At 41.5% G+C, this 12268-nt stretch overlaps 3 long non-coding RNA genes across 3 annotated transcripts; all 3 read right to left on the reverse strand.

Moving 5' to 3' along the window:
- Positions 1-5696: 5696 nt before the first annotated feature.
- Positions 5697-6490, reverse strand: LOC141008601 (uncharacterized). The gene is made up of 2 exons (XR_012180091.1): positions 6314-6490; positions 5697-5778 (listed from the first exon to the last, which is right to left on the reverse strand). It is a non-coding gene; the product is annotated as an uncharacterized lncRNA (long non-coding RNA).
- Positions 6491-6498: 8 nt separating this feature from the next.
- LOC141008600 (uncharacterized) lies at positions 6499-7488 on the reverse strand. The gene is made up of 3 exons (XR_012180090.1): positions 6965-7488; positions 6695-6840; positions 6499-6596 (listed from the first exon to the last, which is right to left on the reverse strand). It is a non-coding gene; the product is annotated as an uncharacterized lncRNA (long non-coding RNA).
- Positions 7489-9850: 2362 nt separating this feature from the next.
- LOC141008061 (uncharacterized) lies at positions 9851-10770 on the reverse strand. Its single transcript, XR_012180049.1, has 4 exons — positions 10609-10770; positions 10489-10541; positions 10302-10370; positions 9851-10215 (listed from the first exon to the last, which is right to left on the reverse strand). It is a non-coding gene; the product is annotated as an uncharacterized lncRNA (long non-coding RNA).
- Between the last annotated feature and the right edge of the window lie 1498 nt (positions 10771-12268).

A 12268-nucleotide genomic window follows, 5' to 3' on the forward strand; every position in this document is an offset into this window, starting at 1 on the left:
CAGAAGTGATTTAAAGTGAGGGGGAAAGGAATACAATGGTTGACACACCATGAAACCATTGTATTGATACTGGACTTTGTGTGGAGTTTTCTGTGCTTCGTGCCTTGTTTTGTGTCTCATGTGTTCTCAGAGGTGCTCTACAGAGGTTGGCCGTGGCTTCCCTGATGGCTGGAGCTCCTGCCTCTCACACACCTGCAGCTCATCCGATCATCAGCGCCAGCTCAAATACTCTGGTCTTCTCTCCACTTGCTGCCAGATTGTTTCCACTCGTCTACGTGGTATATGGCTACACTGTATAATAATTTTGTTTTTCCTTGACTTCACCAGAGCCTGTGCAAACTCTGTGCTCCAGCTCGACAGCCAACCTGCCGCCCAGCCTCTTGCACCTGCCTTGATCCTACTGTGGATTCTCCTAGTCTCACTCACCTGTGCCTCCACCTAAGCCTCAGTCTTCACCATCGTGAACCCCAGCTACTCCACCTGCTGAGCAACCAGCATGAGCTTCCCTCCACTGCCCACTACCTGCGCTACCTAATAAATTCCTTTTCCCTGTCTTGGTGTCTACTTTTGTACAAACAAACCACCAACAAACCATAACAGATACCATACTCTCTTCAGTCAGTCCAGGCTGAAGTCCATGATCCAACATCATCATATCAATGATGCACGTTGCTTGCTCATCTGTGAATGAAGAAGGAGGTGGTAATTAGAAAGAAGGCATGATTCCAGGAGGCTATATCTCTGTACTCCAGGTTCACAGAACATTAGACTAAGGAGGAAGCTTCTTTAAATCAGTAAGGAATAAACATGAGTGACACTGAGGTCATGAACCTGTTATTCAATAATTACAAACCTCTCTTTTGTAAATAGCAAAGTAGTAAACAGCTTTTAAACAAAATTATCAAAATGAAAATAAAAGGGCATCTATACACCAGTGACCTGAGAAAACACAAATGAAAATAACAACTTAAACATAAATTCTAATAAAATCATACAAAATAAAATGTTATATATATTATATTATGATAAACTATATAAAATAAAACTGCAACTTGATGTCTCCTGGCATTTCATCATCTCTGATATCAGTAAAGGCGAGATGCCTATACCTGGGGGCATGTTGTCCAAACAAGATGCTACATCTAGCCGCTCCTCAGTGGCTTCATCTTTAGATTTGATGTAATCCAACATCTTCTTCTTCAAGCTCTTGGTCAGGTCTGTGTCTTCCTCACACAATAGCAGCATTGAAATGTTGAAGACGTGACAAAATGACTTTACATAGGAGACACTGTGTGTTTTCCCTTGAAGGGGTGTCTGTGAAGTCCAGCAGTGGCTTGTTGACAGATTCCAGGACATCAATATGTTGCCAGGTTGGAGGTAGATGCCTTTTTGTCGTCAACCAGGACCTGAGTGAAAGCCTTCTGCTGCTCTTGTATTCTGCTGATCATTATCTGTCTGGAATCCCATCTTGTTTGTGATGGTAGACTTAGTTGTCCTTGTAATAATAAGTCCATCCTTTTCACTGCATTTTCAAAGGTAAAAAAAACCCAAAACAAAATACACATTAAATACTACACATTTATATTATGAACAAAACAGTACCCATGAAACTATGTTCTTGCAGCTGATTGACTAGGTTATTTAAATGTGTACTCTTACATGTGTTAAAAAGCAATAAAAACCCACCTACCCATTCATTCTTTAAGAATTTAACTTGAGTCTCATGAGTTTAGCAATAACCAACTCCTTCACCTAATAAGGACCCAAATATAAGGCCATTTCACTGAAGTGCCTAATAATTGCTTACATTTTGTTTTTAGAAAAAAAATATTAGCTTCCAGAGGGATTTACAAATGTCCCATTTATGCCACAGTGTATCAGTCCTGGCATCCAGAGCTTAGGTTATTAACCTGACAGTCTGTACCCTTCATCCCTCCTCAGCCCCATCCTTTACAACAGTGGTCTGCCCTTCACTCTGAAATGACTTTTACTAGCAGTATGGTTTGAGTTCTTTTACTGAAGTGAACATTTTTCCAGTATTGGGTTATTTTGGCTGGGAAATCAAAAAGACTGAGTTTTCTTTATGTATCATGCAGCAAACTGTGGCAAGACGAGTTTGAGTTAATTTGCCTTTATTGACTTTGCACTTCCTGTGATTTGACTATTGTGCATGCACACATCATGAAGTCAATGTTGAAACAATATATTGTCAGGTAAAGTCAGGGGATCACCAAAGTCAATGAAATTAATCGGCTGCCTGAACCTACATCTGTGCCAAACCAGAAGATGTTTGAAACTTCATGGGATATGTGACAACTCTGACCTGTTGGTTGCGAGAGAACAAAAGTCGGGGTCCCAGCAAAGTAATCAGAATCCATCCTCTGGGGACCATGAATAACCATGCAAAATTATGCTCAGGACAGTTAGCTTGGCTAAAAATGTGAACCAAACTGTTTTTGGAATCACTGCACAGGTAGTGAACCTCTATAGAGATGCAGCTGCAGCAGCCCCAGCCAGCAGGGACATCTTTACAAGCTGATGTTCTGTTCTAAAGACTGAAGTTAGACACAGATGATGTAGTTACACTGATGTACAGTCAGTGATCCTGGCAGAACTATTCTTCAAAGCAGTTTACTACAAAAATAGTTTTGTGTGAGTAGAAAACAGTTCTAGTGTGCTCATGTGCTCCGTCTGATCACTGGTGGTAGTCACACAGTATGTTTCTATTTAGGCAGATTTAATGATGCAACATTCAAACCAACTGGGCGACAACACTCAGAACAAGTTTTCTGTTAACAAACATGCACGCACGCACGCACGCACACACACACACACACACACACACACACACACACACACACACACACACACACACACAAACATGATCTGTGTCCACGTGAGCGAGCACCCAGCACACACAGATAGAGAAATGTAATAACACAGATGCTCAGACCGACTAATGGTATTTACAGAGAGAGATGTAATAAATCTTCCTGCTTCCTCTGCCACCTGTTTTTACTGCAGAGGCTCCGCTGCTGGCATATATTAATGATCTGGGTGTGAGTCGGTCCTCTCTGAAGACCTGAGGGAGACACAAGGAGAGGGCTTAGAGGAGGAGAGAGGATGAGGAGACAAATTAAGGTAAGGAGTGATGGAGCGACAGAATGAGAGGATAGATACAGCAGGTATGCTAGAGCTGTGGAGGCTACATACAAGTAAAACAGGAGGACCTGTTCAACAAAAGTATGGAGATGTGGCTGAGAGGAAAGTGTACGATTGAGAAGAATGACACGTGGCTCTGCAGACAGACAGAGACTGATACATTGGACACATGAATTAAAGTTAGGAAAAAAGTACTGCTTCTTTTAATCATGTACTTTTCTATTGGTGAAGCTACAGTAAAAGTAAATAGAAATGACATATGATAAGAAAAGCAGAGCATGACAAGAAATATGAATGCAGATGGAAGGCCTCGTGTGAGAGAGATTACAGGAGAGAGTTTATTGGCATTTGTGTGTCGATGGGGGAAGATGTTGTGTTGATTATGACTGTGTATGTAGATGCTTTAAGTTTGTGTGTCAGAAACAAAATAAGTAAATAAATACACTCCGTTGGCTGCCTGCCCTACCAGGTGAGCCATCAGGGCAAGAAAGCAATAGTCCACATTTTGAGCAACCCGTGGTGACTTCATTTGAGTACAGTACTCTCACCCAGGACAGCAGGTTTCAGACCCTGATTCTAACATATTTTTATATTCTGTTTAAGGAACTAAAAAATCGGTTAGGTTTAGGAAAACATGGTTTGGGTTAAAATAGAGCATTCCAAAATGTTTGAGACATGTTTAAAAGAAAATATCTCCCATGTGTGTATTTTTCTCCAGTCTTTGCCCCAACTCACTAAGCTATGACACTGCAAAAAGAGATTGGTCAGTCTCATGATGTTCCAGGAACAACAACAACAACAACAACAACAACAACACAGGGATATCAGATGGTGCATCTAGCACAACACTCCTGCAATAAATACCCCTCCATGATGTTAGAATGTTCAGTTGTTGTTGAAAGTGTTTTAGACACAACTTTATGGTCATTTTATAAGATGTAGTTTGTGCTGCTGTTAAGATGTATTGCATTATACAGAGAGGTGGGACCCTTAGAGGGTTCCAGGGGGTCCACAGCAAAGAATGGAATGATGTACTTTCACTATAATTTCATCTATAAGTAACACAATAACAATGTGTGACTATTTTGCTCATTTGTCTCATACACTTTCTGTAATAAAAAAGCTTAAATCAATATTTAATATCATAGGGAGGGCCATGGTGTCAGTTAAGGGTTCTACATACGTCATTAAAAACAGTAGATCTTATACCTCATCAGTGTACATCCAGAAGACGTTAAAACTTGTCTCACTTGTGGGGAAACCTGGGGAGGCAAACTCTTTATTAGTGATCAGATGGCAGCTTGGTATGAAGCAAAATCAAGACATTCTTTACCGAGTCGGATGGCTAACACCGATAAGGTCCCACCCAAGCCTGGACAGTTTTCAGTGGCAGCTTTTAACCCAGAACACCCTTCCGACCCTTTCAATGATTTTGTAAATACAGCGGTCTGTTCGAAGCTTCTGCTGTCATTACACAGTACAAACCAGACTTTATAAACATCCAATGATCACTTACTGACAGAATCTGCTTTCATTAAGCTCCAGTATAAATGCGCCCCAATTATTTCATGTGAAACACTTTTATTTGGATACATCACTTTGCATGAGAACATCAAATAAGAAAGTAATCTGCTCATGCAAACAACTGTGCTAGCCTTGGCAAATTAGCTGAGCTCATGCATATGAATGTACAGCGTCAGCCTGAGATCCATTATACTGCGGGGGGAGAGCAGGCACAGGCAGAAGGAAGGCTTTTAAAATAGAATATGTCAACACGGCTCTGTGTTCATCTCATGGGTATACACTCCAAAGAATATTTGCCAGGCTTGATTCCCCCCTGTATGTAGGAAACGATCTGAAAACCACTTGTGATTGTGTCCCCAAAGCTGTTGCTGTAATTGAGCTATATCAGATCACCTGAGCCAACAACCGAGGCTTTACCTTGGGTTTAAAAGTTTATACATTCCAGTGTTTATGTCCCGGACACAGAACTGAGTTACAGGTTGGAGTCGGTTTAAAAACAACTCTGTAGGTGAATTAAAGTGTTTGTGGAGGCAGTGAACGTTTCTGCAGTTTCCCTGACCTCTCACCCCGCTGGAGCAAGGACAGCAAAAAGAGTGTATAATTTTTTTTTTATTATTCTTGTTTGATCATCCCAAACAGCCAGTGTACTAACTGTACATCTACCTACTGTTGCTTGTAGTTAGCTAAAGATGTATCTGATTGATCTCAAAAATGACCAAGAAGTCCTTTCTGTTGGTTTTCTCACAGACTTCTTCCATGTCCTTCACTATACGTACAGTACATAAACTGAAGTCAAACAGAGATGAGAAACAAGTTTTTACACTGAAATATCTTCTGATCTGTTTGCATCTGAGGCATCAAGCATCTCATTTTTAAGGGAGCACAGTTTGACAACTCAACATGAACAGTAACCTCATCATGGAGATAAACACCTGATAAAGATCTGGTTGCTGGTTGTACAGACAATGTACCATGTGTTTTTATTTAAAATGGATTAAAGTACAAAGTGGCAGATTTTTTATTTTTTAATGGATTTTGAGACGAGTCTCTTCATGACGGTATACATTTTTGTACTTGTAAAATGACACGTAGCTGAATGGAGAAACAATAGGCCCATAACAAAACTGAAGTCTATCGAGTGATAACTTTAGTGTTAGCTGTAATCACATATATCTCTCTCATCTCTGACTCTCCTCCCTGCTGTCTTTGTGCTGCTACTAGATTTTAAGATTAAAAGTGGTTCACAGACACAAATCAGGTGTGATTCTGGCAACTTAACATATGTTGATACTCATACCAAGGCAATTTGTTGCCAGGTTTGGGTGGCTTCGGCTGCAGTTTATAATTGAACCTCACACCTATCAACAATTCTAAATTAATGTTGAAATTAGAATATGCAAATAATTAGCAATACTAAACAGAGAACGTATAGGCTGTCAACTAGAGTTAATTGGTTATTTAGCCAGGAATGTTGGTTAGAAAGCTTGATATGTAGTAAAAGGTCTTTCAAACACTGCGCATGTAACAAGTGTTTCAAATATACCTAATGCTCTTTTAAAGAGCTGGTTAGCATGCTATCTGCCAAACATCAGTGAAGTGAGATGTCTGCATAGAGCCCAAAGGATACTAAAAGACAACACCCACCCAGCCACAGTCTGTTCACCCTGCTGCCATCTGACAACAGATACAGAAGTATCCACTGCCACTGCCTGGTGGTAGAGGAGTAAGGCTGAGGAGTAAGCTGGTGGCTCCGCCGGGGAGGGGAGGCGACTCACAGTGGAAGACAGGCTGAAGGCTCGGGTGAGTGTGAGTGTGACACTGAGAGTCCCAGGTGAAGTTGGCTGGTGGCAGAGGTGTGGGAGGCTGGGTCTTGGTGAGGCCAGGGAGTATATCCAGGAGCTGAACAATCACTGGAGGAGATGAAGAAAAACAAGATTAGGATCACTGAAGACAAGGCAAAAAAACTTGAAGCTCTAGAAAACATGTATTTCACTAGGAGGCCATGTACCACGTCTGATTGACGAAATAACAGCAAGTGGAGAGGAGACCAGGGCTTTGAACCTGGTGCTGATTGTCTCAATGCACTGCAGGTGTGTGACAGAGGTATCAGCTCTGACCATACAGGAAACCAAGCCCAGCAACTCCACAGCGCCTCTGAAACACACACAAGCAAAACAAAACACTGACAGGCCACAATATCAGTCCAAATGTAACTCTAAACTCATTTTCGTTTTGCAACCTTGGTGGTGTAAAATGAAAAAAAAAAATGAACCCTTACCTCAAACTTCAGGAGATATCGCTAGAACACAGTGCAAAGATATCTTTGACATCTCTGATGTTGTTTGTCAACATTCTGTTAATAATGTTGGTTCAGTTTTTGAATGTTCAGAACAAAAGTTTCCAACATATCTTAGAAAATTGTCCCTTTTAAAGCTTCATTTGATGAAAGGACAAAACAGTGAGGGCTCAAAAAAGGAAAGTGAAACACAGAAAGGACAAAAAAGATGAGGATAAGATAAGCAGAAAAGAGATTATGTGCAATTTGGCAGCAGAGGAGAGCATATGAATACCGATCATGACGCCGTCTCCCTTGAAGGTTAGAGATCGACAAACCCAGAGGGGAGATGGCGGTGAATGTAAGAAAGCCTAAACACTCCCCGCTAATCCTGTGAGTTTGGGAATTCCTTTGAAGAGTCTGCAGCGTCCGACACGCATCATGGCCACACACATTCTGTCTCAAGGGCAAGCAAAGTAAAAAAAGACAAACAAAAAGTTGCATGAAGGAAACACAGATGCAGCTGTAACATGAATACACAGCAGCACACAATCTCTAATCAATCAGAGGGCTGGGCAGCAGCTGGTGGGGCTGTGACACATCAGAGAACAGTCTGAGCAGCTGCTATAAAATAACCAATCACTGATCATCTTCTCCCTCCCTCTATCCCTGTTAGTGTTTGGTTTACCCTTGAAGACCTACGTTAACAGCTGCACAAATTAGTATTCACCAGGTTTTATTTTATTATATTTCAATGCAGCACACTGTGTATGGAGAGAGATAAGTCTCAAAACTATTGAACTAAATAAAATGAATTTTAGTATCCACAAACACACAATCCCTTATTCATCACTTGTAAGTTGGCTTTTAAGTAAATGTGCTTAAAAAATGACTTGTAAAAAAAATTATTTCTTTTTGTAAATAAACAACAACCCCGCTCTGTGTGTGACCAGGGGTCCGTTCCATAAAGCAGGCTTACCAAATAAGCCAGGCTTATTTGGTAAGCCTGGCTTATTTCCCTGTGGATTCGGTTCCATAAAGCGAGCTCAGCATAGTTCAAACTAAATTACCATGGCAACTTATGCTGGCAAACTAGCCTGGTCCGGACCAGGCTAAATGTCAGGCTTCGCCTGAGTTGCCGCTTAACCATGACACTTATCTGAAAGAAAATACATGATTAACTATATTTTATGACTCCATTAATCACCATCAATAAAATATTAAATAAAATACATCATGAAACGCTCTTTTAAAGGCTGTGTGTTGGTTACATTTAAAATATTAAATATTACAATTAGAAAAATGCCTGAAAAAGTAAACTAAGACAGTTCTAGGGGGTGTTCCCCTTTTTTTGTAACTAATTAAGTTCCAGCCTATATAAACTACCCCAATCCACGCCATTTGTCTGGCAGTCATGGCATGTCCCCTAATAGAAGAGGTTGTGGACGAGGGCGCTGCTCTAATACGCAGGGCACTGCGACGGGAGCGCATCTTTAGAGATCGGGCTGATCCGTTGGCTCTTCCGGACCACCATTTAAATGAAAGATATAGGTTCTCCAGAGAGGGTATCCGTTATCTTTGCCAACTGATCGGCCCTCTCCTTGCGCACACCACACGGCGTAATCGTGCGCTTACAGTCCCACAGACTGTGTGCGTGGCGCTTCGTTTTTTCGCCAGTGGCACATTTTTGTACACAGTCGGGGATGCAGAAAATATTGGCAAAGCCACAGTGTGCCGCGCTGTGCGCATGGTCTACGTGGCTTTAAAGAGCTTGTTGAATATATTTATAACTTTTCCCGGCCACAGGGGAATTCGTGCCACTAAAGAGGCATTTTATGGAGTCGCAGGTAAGTTCAAGCATTAATTATAAAATTAAATATTTTAACTTTTCATGTTAGGCGACAATCCTGGGACAAACCTGTGTCATTTTACTTTTCTAGCTTTTCCAAACGTCATCGGAGCCTTGGACTGCACTCACGTGCGCATCAAGTGTCCGTCCGGTCCACATGAGGCCAATTTTGTCAATCGAAAATCACAGCACAGCATTAATGTGCAGGTAAGTCCCACTGCCTACTACGAAATGAATTGCGCCAAATATCATGGTTGCAAGAGTGCTATCCCAGCAATTAATCGTACATTTATGATTAAAATTGTGGCTCAAGAGTGAAATGTTTCAGTTTAATTATCGGTTGTTTCAAGCTGCCCTCATCCTTCCATTAAGACGTTTACGTCTCCCATGATGTATATTCTTTTTTCCCCAGATGATCGGTGATGCAGAGTGCGTAATAACCAATTTGGAAGCCAAGTGGCCCAGCTCTGTGCACGACTCACGGATATTTCGGGCCTCTTCAATTTCTCAGCAGCTTTCACAAGGTAAGCTTGTAGGCCTACTATAAAATACAGCCTGATGTTAAATCCTAAACAGACCCTCGTCAATTTGGCTCTTAATTTTGTCCAGGCCTATATTCCGGAGTGTTGTTGGGAGACAAGGGCTACCCCTGCCTGCCCCATCTCCTCACGCCCTATCAGGACCCCCAGACAGATGCAGAGCGAGAGTTCAATGTGGCACACAGTCGCACCAGGGCCCGGATTGAGATGGCATTTGGCCTGATAAAGGCAAGATTTCAGTGCCTGAAGCACCTTCGGGTGACACCACACAGGGCGTGTGACATCATAGTCGCATGTGTGGTGCTTCACAACATCGCCTGCCTGAGACGAGAGAGGCCCCCAAGAATGGCCGTGGAGGAGGACCTGCTGGCACTCGAACAAATTCACGATGACGACACGGGTAGAGCAGTCAGAGACTCCTATGCAAACAATTTTTTTAGTTAAGTCCTCATGTTGTTTTTGTTGCACGCCCCACCCCCCCACACCACACACTTACACAAGTCATTATTTCAGTGTTTTATTTCAGTCGCAATTTGCCTGTTGAGAGAGCGTGACACACAATTAAACACAATTCAAAATGCGACAGTGTCATGTGATTATATTATGCCCTTACATCTTTCTCCAATTGTTGCATTTCCAGCTTCAGCTTTCTAATTTTCAGCCTTTTATACTCCATTTCTACATCAAGTGCTTCAATCTTCTTGTTTAAGAAGCGTTTGTAGACAGCTTTGACATTTTCCTGTGGGAAGTTTAAGTCACTTTTGAATGTTCTTGGCATTGTGCTCGACATTGTGCTCTTCTCATTTTACACTCACTCTGTCAGCTGTAGTCCCAGGCTGAGAGGGAAGAGTCTCACTGTACTGCGTCTAATTGTTGAGGTGGAGAGTCAAATTCATGATTAATACCGGAGCACCCAGCTGCACACGAATGGTATTTGATGTGCAATTATTACCTCTGGCCTCCTTGAACAGACGGACACAGTCTCTTCATCCTCCTCCCTGAGTGCTGATGTGCCTTCACCCTAAAAGCGTCAACTGTTAAATCACTTTACAACGACCTTAACAAAAACTAAAGCTCATTTCAGATCAAACTGTCATATTCAAAATGAAATACAATGAGTAGAAACATAGGATACTTACAGGATCCACACTGATTCCCGGGGGCTCCAACAGGCGCACGGTGTCTCCCACCACTATGGGGGAAAAGCTGTTAGAAGGGTTTTTGTATCTACCAAATTTTTAAATTGTAAGAATCTTTACCTTTTATGTAGTCAGCCCTTGTACTGGGGGGCATAGTTTGAGAGGATGTCCCCCCTTCAATCCCCTCAATAACCGGACACCCTTTATTCAATTGCAGAGCCAGCTCCTCCGCTGGCGTAAATTGTGCAGGTGGTGGCCCTCCCCCCGTGCCGGTTATGTCGTTTTTTTTTTTTTGCTGCTGTGAAAAAAAAAAAAAAAAAATCACAACAGAATAGATGATATCCAAGTCTGAATATAGCTTATGGACATAGGCCTACTTACCACTCTGAACAATGTTTTTATATTTTATTTTAATTTGCTGCCACATCCGCTTCTCCCCACTCAGATTGGCGCTGTTTAAAAGTAAAAAAGGTTTAATGTTACATTTACAGCCTGTAGGTTTTGTTATATAGCCTCTACTCGGGCAAGATCTTTAAACAATACATTCTCATAATTATGGTCAAGCTTTTAATCAGAATCGTATTTATTTGGTATTTATTTAATGTGAATTTACTTACGCATTTAATCGATCAGCAATTTCCTGCCAGCCTTTCTCTCTGGCTTTATTTATTGCTGCTGTATTACCTTTCTTAGTTATTAGAGGTTTAAATTCCTCATAAGCCTCCATTATCAGTGACTGCTCCGAGGCAGTGAATATTGCCGCTCGATCTTTATGACATTTCGCCATTGTGAATCCGGTTGATCTGTGTTCGACCTTATGGGCTGCTTATGAATGGCGTGCACACGCAATTAGTCTGGCTTGCTGAGCCTGTCTTGAATTAGTCTGATTGCGTAGACGTGGCTTGGCCTTTATGGAACCGCTTTAGCCTCATCTCATTTGTTAGGCTTATTCAAGTCAGGTTTTTCACATTAAGCGCTGCTTTTCTGAGCTTGCTTTATGGAACGGACCCCAGGCTGGTGACCAGCATGAGGAGGAGGTGCCAGGCTGTTGTGGCTGTGTATGGTTCTTCCACATGCAATTGAGGCTCCTGTTTGTTAAATTAATGAATTGTTAAATTGCCAATATGTCTTGTTTCTTCAGACTTCAATCATCTAATCCACCAAACAACACCAAACAAGAGTCAATAGCAGAATAAACTGTTTGGCAGAGAAGATTTGTTACATTTTTCATGGGCACAACCCACATACTCAGCTCTGCTCTGCAGGCTTTCCAACGGTATAAGATTTATTGTCAAGAAGCATTATTACAACAAAGAAATAATCTACCAAGCACAAATTTCCTTACTTTTTGTGCTATGTTTTATATCATTTGTAATTTGTAATAGTACTTTACTTTTTATGTGTACAGTTTCAATTAAATGTAATTTGTACATTTGTAATTCTGTGTGTAAAGTGTTTAATCTGCATTTTTGGATCGAGCGATACACGCATTAATTTACTCTACTGATGACGTCAATTTGATTATTTTTTTGTTCTTTTGATAAGGGTCATGGGCAGGCCTTTGTAGATGGGTGGAAAGATAGCCTCTATTTAAAGTGAAAGAAAAACTGACACCCCCTTATTTTTCTCATGCATTTTTATATGTGACTGGCAGCTTAAATCAGTCACCCTCTCATGTTACTGAGCCTTGTGAAGTTTGGTTCATGGTGCTTCCATCACTGAAGTGGATCAGTGTCTGGGTCTGCCTCAGGGGAGAGCAGGTAGGTTGCCAGCTCAGTTT

Source organism: Pagrus major, chromosome 14, assembly GCF_040436345.1.
Source record: "Pagrus major chromosome 14, Pma_NU_1.0".
In the NCBI taxonomy this organism is placed as follows: Eukaryota; Metazoa; Chordata; class Actinopteri; order Spariformes; family Sparidae; genus Pagrus; species Pagrus major.